The sequence below is a fragment of the Mustela putorius genome, unplaced genomic scaffold (genome assembly GCF_011764305.1).
Source record: "Mustela putorius furo isolate JIRA1106 unplaced genomic scaffold, ASM1176430v1.1 tig00003867_pilon_pilon_pilon, whole genome shotgun sequence".
NCBI classification, from domain to species: Eukaryota; Metazoa; Chordata; class Mammalia; order Carnivora; family Mustelidae; genus Mustela; species Mustela putorius.
In genome coordinates, this window is record NW_025422019.1 from 33,331,914 (window position 1) to 33,341,524 (window position 9,611).

At 35.8% G+C, this 9,611-nt stretch overlaps 1 pseudogene; it reads right to left on the reverse strand.

Annotated features, from left to right (window-relative positions):
* Positions 1-207: 207 nt before the first annotated feature.
* LOC101693998 lies at positions 208-946 on the reverse strand (annotated as a pseudogene).
* Between the last annotated feature and the right edge of the window lie 8,665 nt (positions 947-9,611).

A 9,611-nucleotide genomic window follows, 5' to 3' on the forward strand; every position in this document is an offset into this window, starting at 1 on the left:
AGCTTGCAGTATGTGGTGATCTCACCACCTGTGGTGGGAAGCTGGTGTTTGAGTCATTGTCTGAAGCTCTTCATACTTGATCTGGTACGTGGTCTTGGTCTCAGCCCAGGCATCGTTGGCAGTGTCTTTGACCCCCCCCCCAATGATGCTGTCTAGGGAGTGGATGTTGTCCATAGACAAGACCATGGAAGTTTCCGAGATTTTGGACTACAGCTCATGGATCTCCTCTTCATACAGCTGCCTTAAGAAGATAATCTCATTGGCAGCCCATCCAGGTGGGACTTCAGCTCTACCTTGCTCAGGTAAGTTTTGTCCACATTCTTCCTGATGAGGACAAATTCATTCTTCATGTCTGCATGCACTTTGATTATACCCCTCATATTTATTCTTGGAGTCCTCCACCAGGCCCTGCGTTCTGCCAAGTCTAGCTCCAGCTCCAGCGTTTCCTGGCCCAGTGTGTCCAGCTGCTGCTAAAGGTTGTTGATGTAGCTCTTGAACATGTCCATGTTGCTACAGATATGTCCATGTTGCTACAGAACATGTCCAGTTGCTACATTTTCTGCTGCTGTAGATGGCTCCACTTGGTCTCTAGAATTTTGTTCTGCTGCTCCAGGTACTGCACCTTTTTGATGAAGGAAGCAAATTTGTTGAGCATCTTTATCTGCTCCTTCTCCTGGATACACACAGTCTGGATGTTGGGGTGTTCAGCAGGCTCTGGTTCACTGAGATAGCTGTGATGCCCTCCATGTCCCTGGCCGTACAATAGGCCCTGACCATACTCATGCTGGTGCCCAGGCCACCCCCAAGAGCTGCTACTATTGCCCATCTGGGAGAAGGCAGAGGAGCTGATTCCAGTGCCAGGTGTATTCATGTACAAGTAGCTGCTAAAGGCCCAGAGGCTGTAGGTTGATACCTTGTAGGACTTCCAGGTCACCCTGATGGACATGGTAGTGACTGGAGTGGAAGAGAGTAGGCTAAACCTAGCAGGTATGAGAAGGAACTGAGAAGCTGCTTTTGGGTAGGCTAAAATTTTTGAATTTACAGGTTTTCATAAAAATGTAAAAGGCACACCAAAACTGAACTCTCATTCTTGCATAGTAAAGATTCTATTTTTTTTTAACTACATTAAAAATAGTTACTGTATCATTCAGAGTCCCACCATGAAACAGATGGCACATTAAGAGGTTAGTTGAAATAAGTTAAGGAAGAAACATTTCTTGGAGGTATAAGCAAAGTTCAGTATGCCAGTATGTCATGATGACGCACTCAGGAGCTAGCAAGAGTAGGAAGCTCTTAAGCCTCATCGTGGAGGCAGAAGGAGTCAGCAAACAGTAGCAAAGACTGTATTTGCAGATAATGAGTACCTCAAAGGGAGCAGTCACTGCCAAAACCTTATTCTGGCAGAAGAAGGCAAGAGGAAATAATTAACTTTGATCTTTCTTTTTCTTCCCTCAATCAGCTCTCATGTTGCTCATCCAACCAGAGCCAGGGGGACAGGGATTTCAGTAAGTGCAATTTAAAGAAAGTAGATTCCCAGAGCATAGAGCACAACAGAAAAGGGCAGAGAAAGAGTCTGCAAGGGTAAATGGAGAAAAACTAGTAATTGTAGAGTCTATAAGGTACTTATAAGGGTTTGTTTCCGAGAACTGGGTATTATGGCTCCATTATAAGGAAAACATGTACTTCTCATTTTGCCACAAGTTCTTTCATTTTTTTCCATCTCCCTTTCTCTGAGACTAATTGTCATTTGAATTGTTATATTTTCATTGCTTCATTTTTTGAAACACTATCTTTAGATGTTGATCACCATAAAATAGTATGATGAGTCAGGAGAGCAGAAATTTCTCCCCAAATGGCAGAATATATGTATTTTTGTGGGCCTCAAAAATATCATTCCCTATTAATGTACATAACAAACTTGTCCTTGCAGGCATTTTGATTTCCAGCCCATAATCTAGACAAGTTATTAGTAAATACTTAGTTCAAACTAGTCACTGGTCAGGATAATCATAAATGGCAAGACAACTGAATATTCACTTTCAACTCTTTATTCTTTGACTTGGAATAAATAGTCTTATACAAAAAACTCAGCTTGTATTTTAGGCTACCTTTGAAGAACATGTGTTTTACCTGCAACTTCCTTCCCCAAAAGAAAAGCATTTTGTATTGTTAAGTAATAATATAGTATGAACTATTTTTCTCCCCATCATCTAAAAAGAATATACAACTAATAAACTCTTATGTTTGTATAATTAGTAAAAAAGCCTGAAATTTTAGACATTGATATAAATAATTAAAACTTGATATCTACACAAGAGTAAAGTTTATCATCTCTATGGGATATTTTAAACTTTTTAAGTGATAATTTTTATTTCTTTAAAATTGGTATATGAATAACACATTTACAGAAAGTCTAAATGATTATTGTTATTTAGTTAAATTTGCTTTTAAAAACTTGCCAAACAAGAACAGATCAAAAGTGTAATCACCATAAATTCTAATCAAATGTCTATAAAGGGAATTCAGTACTTTAAAATTATCTTCTCAATGTGTAAATCAAAGTTACACTTATAAGTACTAATTAGAAGGTTTTTAATTAAATCTCAGTTATTCTTAATAGAAGTTTTAAATATCATTAAAATTATATGACAGAAACAATTACTAAGAAAAAAAATCTGTTTTTAACAATCTTGAAAAAATCCCATGCAAACATAACTTCTATTTCACACTTCAGAAGTTCACTTTATATAGTGTTTTTGAAATGGGTAAATTTGGGCATTATTTACTACCTTACAAAATAAACTTCATTCTCTCTCAATACAAAAAAAAAAAAAAATTTAATATCCTCCATTCAATTCACCCATACGATGGGTTGAGGGCAAAGCCTTAAAGTCTGGAAAGTGTGGTAAAACATTCATAATGCTCCCTGCATCTCTACCCCCATCTTCATCTAATAAGAAGCAAGAATGGAAAGTAGTCTCAAAGTAAAAATCTCATATAAAATAACATCACAGATCTATCTTAAATGGTAGTTTTATAGGTAGGCTTTTTTTTTTTTTTTTTTTGGTAATAAAACAAAACAAAACAAAACAAAAATGATCCATGTGTCCAAAATAATTAAGGTGTTATATTAGTATCAGGTACAAACTGTTTTCTATTAAAAAGCATATATTTTCCCCAGCACTTCCTGTACACTAACATACAATGAAATATTTGCTTTTAAATGTTCACAGTTTCTCTCAGGAGGATAAGCATGCATTCCCATCCTTATGTCTAATGGTAATTCATTTCTATCTTAATAGGTCAGTGATAAAGAACTAACTTCATGTTGATGATTGTTGGTCCCACTACAGAATAAACAGTTGCGGTTGCTGAGATAATACAAAGGAACATATCACCAAATATTCACGCACAAATCAGAACAATCATCCAGTATCCAGCTTTACTAGTAATTTCAGAGATATGAGCAAGGAGGAGACAGACAAAGCACAAACAAAGACGTCTCCAATAGTTCCCTAGGTCTTTCTGTCCCACATGGGGCATATGTTCCCTAGTCCAAATTAATAGGTAAGGCTGAGATAAAACTAGGTAAAGGGTGAGTTTAATCAATAACTCCTGTGACAGTGGGGCGAGGAGGGAATTGGGGGTCAACTCTCTTCTTTGTGTGTAATAATCATCCAAATTATGCACATAAAAAATGTGTCATGACCATCAGATGATCTCTCTGGCCAAACTTTCCAATTCATTCCATAACTGTTATTTTAAATGCCTCCATCATACTGTTCCTGACTCTCCCAGTTTCACATTCATATATATAAGAACAACATTCATATTCCCCATAGGAATTACTAAATATCTAGCTTTCTCAACCTCAGCACTATTAACATTCAGGACTGGATATTCTTTGTTGGGGATGGGTGAGCTATTCTGTGCATTGTAGAAGGCTTACCAACATCTCTGGCCTTTACCTAATAATTGTCAGTAGCATCTACTTTGTGGTGACATACCTCTAGATAATGTCAAAGAAATGGTTCTGAACCGCCAAAATGCTCCCAGTAGAGAATCACTGCTATTTACTGAGCACTCTCATCTATAAACTTTAGAAATTTTGTATACCAGACTTCAGGCCACTACACCCAAATCACTGTAAAATACGCAAGATCTTTCATTATTAGTTGTGCAAGCTGATCTCAGCCCCTTAGACAACATTTTCAGATTCTAGGGCTTTATATGAGGAGAATTTCAGCCTCTCTATCCAAATGCTTTTCATTCTAAGTCACAATTCACATAATTAGATTGTAATTTCTCTAGACTACAACAGAATGAAATTGCTATGGTGTTTTAAGTCATAAACGTGGGTACACTGTTCTTCAAAACTCATCTAAACAGACTCCTTCACTTAAGTCAGTTATCATTTCCTTCTCCATATTTGCACATCTCTTCCTCCTGCCTTTTATTTACGTGACCTGAATCTTTTACCCACCATGTACCCTCCACACAGTTACTGAGCCTGGTAGTCATGACTACCTCCTGAATATTCTCTTGATTTACTAAGAATTAGATTACATAAAGCATTTAAGATTAAGTAGCACTCCATATCACACATCAAACAATCTGAATCAGTGGCATTTAAATAGGTGTGTCTTTCTGGTCATGATAAAGGAAGTTAGGGTCACATTTACTTGTCCCATCCCAACTGCTTGGGAATTTTACATCCACTTGGGGATTAATTGTCAAGACAAAGATTCCTTCCTTTTAGTGGAATCAAAAATTAGCTATATAGCTCATGTATTCGTTTTCTGGGGGTTCCACAACAGATTTCTAAACTATGCGGATTAAAACAACAAAAGTTTACCCCCTTGTTGTTCCTCAGGCTAGAATCCTTAAATTAAGATATTGGAAAGGGCATGTTGTCTCTGAAGCCTCTTTGGCGCTCTTAGTTTCCTGATCTATTCATTATTCCAGTCTCTGTCTCCATCTTTACATGGCCTACCCTCCTGTGTGTCTGTGTCCAAATCTCCCTCTCCTTCTAAGGATACTAGTTATTGGATTAAAGATCATCCTAATCCAGTTTGGCTTCTTGTTAGTTCTTTACATATAAATCTACTGCCAAATAAGATCACATTCATAGATAATGGGTGTACATAAATTTGAGCAGACAGTATGCAGCCCAGTACACTCTGTGATCATTAATTGAGAAATCCATATTAAAAATAATTCAATAGGGGCACCTGTGTGGCTTAGTGGGTTAAAGGCTCTGCCTTCGGCTCAGGTCATGATCCCAGAATCTTGGGATCAAGCCCCACATCAGGATCTCTGCTCAGCGGGGAGCCTGCTTCCTTCTCCTCTCTCTCTCTCTCTCTCTCTCTCTGCCTGCCTCTCTGCCTACTTGTGATCTGTCTGTCAAATAAATAAATAATAATAAAAAATCTTAAAAGTAATTCAACAAACTCTGTCTAGTATTTCTTAGTAAAATGTCTAAATTCTTTATCAGATTACTCCTGGTATTTTTAGTCATATCACTTTAGCCAGCAACTGGCTATATGGTTTTACAAACAATCAATTTACTGGTTTTATTATGTAAAAGAACAGGACATCTCACTACAAAGCCATAGAGGCAGAAAGGAACTTTCCAGTATCAAAAAAATTCAGCCATAAAGCTTTTCCTATTGTTATTTCCTGCTCATCAGTCTTTTTTTTTTTTTTCCCCAACAGCGCTGCCAACAAGAGCCAAAGAAAAAAACGTTTGCTATCTTTTCCACCGTCTGTCACTCTCTGTCAATCCACCTAGCCAGTCCCTCCAGTTCTAAATCTATTTCCTCCGAATTTCATTGGCAAGATTTTGCCTTGTAATGTCTCAATTTTTTCTCCCTTTCATAAGAATGAATAGCAGTTACCCAAGCATCAGATTTTTACCAGATTTTTTCATACCCTCCTTTTTCTTGCTTCAGCCATTCTTTTTCATGCATCTGAAAGATAGCCTGGCTTATCACACCACCTAAACTAACACAATGACTTGACAATTCAGTCAGACTCCCAAAGATCAGATATCTTATAAAATACCAAGCTTTACTAATGTTAAGCATCATTTTAAAAAGGTTTAAAAAGTTTAAAAAAGCTTAAAAGCTTTTAAAAAGTACTCGCAAAGCAGAAAAAGTTCTCTGACAACCTGTATGCATCTCTCAGATCTTCCATGGGGTAACTATCCTTCAATTTCTGGTCCAGAGTTATAAATTATTTTTTAATGAAGTTGGTACATTAACAAACAGAATTGTGAGTGTCCAGACTGTGAAACATTTCCATTTTGTACTCTATAGAGTTATACGATATTCTTCTTGGAGTACTTATTCATATATCCATTAACTGTAGGCTTGTTTACCAAAAGCAAACCTAAATCAGGGACACCATTGCCAAGACCATTCCTTCACAGAGACTCTTTTTCTAGCAAATGAATGAGCAAATATGGACAAAATCTGCCCAAAGGCTCAATACCATCTACCATTTCATCTGCCTTTTTTTCTTTCCTCAGGACCAGGTCCTTATTTGGCAGAACAAGAACAGATCACAAGAAAAGTGCTTTATCTCCTACTATCCCAGATGCTTTTCTACAGGTTATTATTGCTGATGTTGCAAGAAGACAATAAAGATGAGGCTAAAATCTTTTTTACCTTACTAAAGGAGCAAGAAATCCTCTAATGGCAAAAGACAGAAGTCTGTATTCGATGCTTTCAAACAGCTAGGTGGTTTTTTTAAAAATCTAATTTAACTTTATTCTTTTTCAGTGTTCCAAAATTCATTGTTAATGCACCATACCCAGTGCTCCATGCAATACGTGCCCTCCAAAATACCCACCACCAGAATCACCCAACCTCCCACTCACTCCCCTCCAAAACCCTCAGTTTGTTTCTCAGAGTCCACAGACTCTCATGGTTTGTCTCCCCCTCTGATTTCCCCCCACTTACTTCTTTTCTCCATCTTCCAACGTCTCCATGTTATTCCTTATGCTTCACAAGTAAGTGAAACCATATGATAATTGACTCTCTTTGCTTAACTTATTTCACTCAGCACAATCTCCTCCAGTCCCACCCATGTTGATACAAAAGTTGAGTATTTATCCTTTCTGATGGAGGCATAATAATACTCCATTGTATATATGGACCATATCTTCTTTGTCCATTCATCCATTGAAGGCATCTTGTTTCTTTTTACAGTTTGGCAACTGTGGCAACTGCTGCTATAAACATTGGTGTACATATGGCCCTTTATTTCACTATATCTGTATCTTTGGGGTAAATACCCAGTAGTGTGCAATTGCAGGGTCATAGGGTAGCTCTATTTTTAATTTCTTAAGGAATCTCCACGCTGTTTTCCAAAGCAAACAACTAGTTTTATGGAAAAGTTGTCATGTTTGATCCTATGTAAAAGAAAAATATTTGAAATACTTAAAAGTGAGCACCTGAATACATCCCTGAAAGTGGGACTGTTGATAAATAAGGTTGCAAACAAATAGTCATCTACAACTCTGATGGCATCTTAATATTGCATAAGACATTGTATCAGACGTTAAAAAATTATAGTACCCAAAATCCAAAACTAATTTTAGTGTTTTAAGAGATTTAGATATATTATATTCATGAAATATTAAAGAGAAATTACCAAAAAATTGTTAAATATTATAAAATTTTAAGTATTTTTTTAAAAGAAAAAAATAAATAAGAAGGAAATTAATTCAAACATGATTTTTACAAAATTAAAGGATAAAATAGGGAGACTAAGAAAGGGTAGTGGTGCAGTATTTAATTAGAAAAGATGAGTTGAAGGGCATGAGCCATATATAAATGACAAGATCTTTAATGAAAACAAAATGAATTTTAATAACTGAAATAGTACCCACAACATAACCATTGCCTACAAGTGAATTTATTTTATTATTAGATACCTCCTTGATTTTCTTAATGTCAGGGAATTCCTCGGTTTCACTGTCAGATTCCTCAGTTTCCAGAAGACTTAAATGTGTTGTTACATATAATATATCCTGAGGGAATTTTATATTCTCATATCTATACATATGTCTATCTATATTATAGATGGTGAATGCACCTGTTTTTTAAAACACTGATCACATATTAAATGATTCATCATAGAATTGCTTCCTTTTTAGAGATTTAGAACCCTGATAATTTTATATTATAGAAAAACATCTTCAAATAAAATCCAGCTTTAAATTCTAACCTTTAGAAATTTTTATTGGAAAGCCTGAAAAACCATTTTTCTTCCTTTTATTTTTTAAACTAGCAATAGTTCAACATAATAGTTGCATTTTATCCTTAAACCTTTGTCACTTATAGATAATATCATATATATTTTTAAAATAAAACAAAGGTCAAATTGTTATGATTTAAACCAAAAATTGTTGGCAATAAGGTAAAATATAGGCAATAGAGTCTCTTACAAAATACTTAAGAGAAAAATTTGCTCACTTCTTTGGACTTTAAAATTTAATTAGTACACAAATGTCCAAGCTTAAAGAAAATTTCTAGTATTAATTTCTATCTATTTAAAAATTTTAAATGATTACATTATTTTATTTAAATATGGTCAATCATTCTCTCAATTATTTATACAAAACATGTTTCTCTGGAATAAATATAATTATCTCAAAGTTCCTATTTAATGATAGTAATTGTAAAAGCAATATAAAAATAATAAAAGCCCAGACACCAAAAAAGCTCAGACATTTTTCTAGTATTTATTATAAATCAATTGACCTCCTGGCATTGTTCTACAGAATCATGATTGAATAAATAATACTAGTGGTGCTATTCCATCCCTGTGAGGAACAGATGAATTTCAAATCAAAACCTTCCATTTGAGGGCACCTGGGTGGCTCAATCATTAGGTGTCTGCCTTCAGCTCAGGTCATGATCTCAGGGGCCTGGGATCAAGCACCACAGGGAGCCTGCTTCTCCCTCTTCTACTCATCTGCTTGTGTTCTCTCTCATGCTTTCTCTCTCTCTGTTAAATAAATAAAATCGTGAAAAACAAAACATTGTTTGGAGCACTTGCCCTTAGTATACATTTTTTTTTAAGGTTTATTTATCTATTTGAGAGAGAGCAAGAGAGAGAGCGAGTATACGGGCAGAGGGAGAGAAAATCCCAAACAGACTCCATGCTCAGCATGAAGCCAGTCATGGGGCTCAATCCCATGACCTGAGCCAAAACCAAGAGTCAGATGCTTAACCAAATTCCACCACCCAGGCACCCCTGCCCTTATTATTCTTGATGGAGTGTTCATACTGAAACCACCTGTCATCTCCGTACACTGTGTTTATTGGTCAGGCCTATCTCTCCTACTGGCTGCTGCATGGGCTTCTTTTAATACCTTGATCAGCTGTATGGGGACAACATAAACTGATTTAATTAAGTTCACATAATGAAGGCAACAAATTGATCACATATGATATATATCCTATATTTCAATATAAACTCTCCCATTCTAGAGACAGGAAATTTAGGATTTGAAATTTTATAAAAATTCATTTAGCCATAATGCATATAACTTAGTGATGAGCATGCTAATATTTTAAATTTTCTTCTCTGGTAATGAAGCA